At 35.9% G+C, this 2,759-nt stretch overlaps 1 non-coding gene across 1 annotated transcript; it reads right to left on the bottom strand.

Moving 5' to 3' along the window:
• Positions 1–784: 784 nt before the first annotated feature.
• LOC116539719 lies at positions 785–887 on the bottom strand. The gene has a single exon (XR_004264149.1). It is a non-coding gene; the product is annotated as a U6 spliceosomal RNA (small nuclear RNA).
• Positions 888–2,759: the final 1,872 nt, after the last annotated feature.

Raw genomic sequence — 2,759 nt, forward strand, 5'->3', positions numbered from 1 at the left:
CTTGGTAAATCTGCTCCATCCCTTTATTTTGAGCCTGTGCTTGCCTTTGTATGTGAGATGGATCTCCTGAATACAGCACACTAATGGGTCTTGACTCTATATCTAATTTGCCAGTCTCTGTCTTTTGATAGGGGCATTTAGTCCATTTACATTTAAGGTTAGTATTGTTATGTGTGAATTTGATTCTGCCATTTTGATGCTAGCTGGATGTTTCGCCCATTAGTTGATGCAGTTTCTTCATTGTGTCAATAGTCTTTATCATTTGATATGTTTGCAGTCACTGATACTGGTTGTTCCTTTCTATCTTTAGTGCTTCCTTCAGGAGTTCTTGTAAGGCAGAACTGGTGGTGATGAAATCTCTCAGCAATTGGTTGTAAAGGATTTTATTTCTCCTTCACTTATGAAGTTTCGTTTGGCTGGATATGAGATTTTGGGTGGAAAATTCTTTTCTTTAAGGATGTTCAATATTGGCCCCCCACTCTCTTCTGGCTTGTAGGGTTTCTGCTGAGAGATCTGCTGTGAGTCTGATTGGCTTCCCTTTGTGGGTAACCCAACCTTTCTCTCTGGCTGCTCTTAGCATTTTTTTCCTTCATTTCAACCCTGGTGAATCTGACGGTTATGTGCTTGGGGTTGCTCTTCTTGAGGAATATCTTTGTGATGGTCTCTGTATTTCCCGAATTTGAATGTTGGCCTGCCTTGCAAGGTTGGGGAAGTTCTGGAAAATATCCTGAAGAGTGTTTGCCAACTTGATTTCATTCTTCCTATCACATTCAGGTACACAGACAAAAATATGGAATGCTTCACAATTTTGCATGTCATCCTTGTGCAGGGGCCATGCTAATCTTCTTTGTATCCTTCCAACTTTAGTACATGTGCTGTCAAGTCAAGTTATTAATGTAAAGCACCGGATTTGACACATGGTAAGCATGCCACAAATATTAGCATTCATACAATTATGATAACAAATGCCCAATAATGTTTCCAAGGATCCTTAAATCAACAATTGCTGAAGTTAGGTTTAAATCTCTCGTGTGTTCTTTCATCTATATATCTAAGCCCTTCATCCCACAGAACACTCAACCAACATTTAACCACATGGATTCTTTTTATTTAATTTTTAATTTTTTTATGCTTTAAATTCTGGGGTACATGCGTAAAACGTGCAGGTTTGTTACATAGGTATTCACATGTCATGTTGTTTTGCTATACCCCATCAACCCGTCATCTATGTTAGGCATTTATTCTTACAGTTCTTCATTTTTCTTGAAATAATTATTTTAAAAATTACTTCTCCATGACATATTTGTTATACTGGGGATAGAGTAAGTGTTCAGGAGACTAGCAAGATAACTATTCCTAGCTTTTTGGATGACACAAAGTTGCCACTATTAGAGCTTCTTAGACCCTCCCAAATCCCACACCAGATTTCACACACACTTTAATTTCTATAATTTACTTATTTCTCTCCCATTTTTTCTATTCTTCTTACATTTTGAGAAGACACATTGTAATTATTTGCTTAGGACCACCTCTTTCATCCTAGGACAGACTTTCTAGATTTCTTCCTTCCCTTTACGCAGCGGGAAGCTCTTTATAGGGAGCTGAAGATTCTCAGTAGACACTCATGTGGCTTAACCATAGGAATCCTGTGACTCTTATATTTGTTTCTGTCTTACCACTCAACCAAAAAGTGATTTATTTCTATCTCCTTACTTTTATCTTCCCACAGCAGACACTGATTCACAAAACTCTTCAAACACTAGAGTATCTGTTTCACTAAGTCTTCTTTCAGGAAAGTGTTCTGGCATTTTTTTTTTTTTTTTTTTGCCTGATTCCTCCCACCTTCTCCACTTAGAATGCAGTTAATTGGTTTCACTCATTTTGATGTTCTTTCTTTCTGAGAAATCTAGAAACTATGTAATATTTCTTCTGGTTGAGTCACTGTTCTCTTTCCTTGCTTTGAATATACCCTTCAGTTGGCACCTGAGCACTCATATATAGTTTTCTTTTATTAGCATTCACACTATTGTCTCCAACTAGAATGAGAGTAAGACTTGCTTTTGCTTACTGTGGTAACTGAAACCTAAAAAGTGTTGGGTACATAGTAAGCTAAAAAGCGATGGAGACATAAATTGATGGGCACATAGTAAGCTCTTTATGAATAATTAAATCAAATGTAAATTAATGAATACTTTCTTTTTCTACTTGAATGTCTGTGTACCATGATATTACAAATCATTTTAATTGAAATGGTTAACCTACTAATCCTCCTAAGAAGCCATTCCATATACAACACTTCTATTATCAAAACATAAATTTTATTCATCACTTCAGAGTCCACACATTCTGGCCTGTGTCCAGTTATTTGTATCATTTATTGAATTCATGCAATATAAAAGTATTGCGGAGTTCAGATACATCCTACTCTTCTTCCAGTCAAGTGAGAAACACTATGAAAGAACATAGTAGTAATAGTCATGGTAGAAAAATATTATACCAAAAGAGAAATATAAAAATAAACTTTGGTGATGTTTAAGTAGTTACCATAACTAACTACTACCTGGGGAAGGATTCAGGGAAAGTAAAATGAAAAAGAATTCTTGCTTTCTCGTTTCTTTTTTTCCTTCCTTTCTTTCTTTCTTCCTTCCTTCCTCTTTCTTTTTCTTTCTTTTTTTCTTTCTTTCTCTTTCTCTCTCTCTCTTCCCATTTTCCTTTCTTTTTCTTTCTTTCTTGCAAAGTCTGCTGGAAAGGAGAAGATA

Source organism: Sapajus apella, unplaced genomic scaffold, assembly GCF_009761245.1.
Source record: "Sapajus apella isolate SASKATOON/1434 unplaced genomic scaffold, GSC_monkey_1.0 scaffold131, whole genome shotgun sequence".
Lineage (NCBI taxonomy): Eukaryota > Metazoa > Chordata > Mammalia > Primates > Cebidae > Sapajus > Sapajus apella.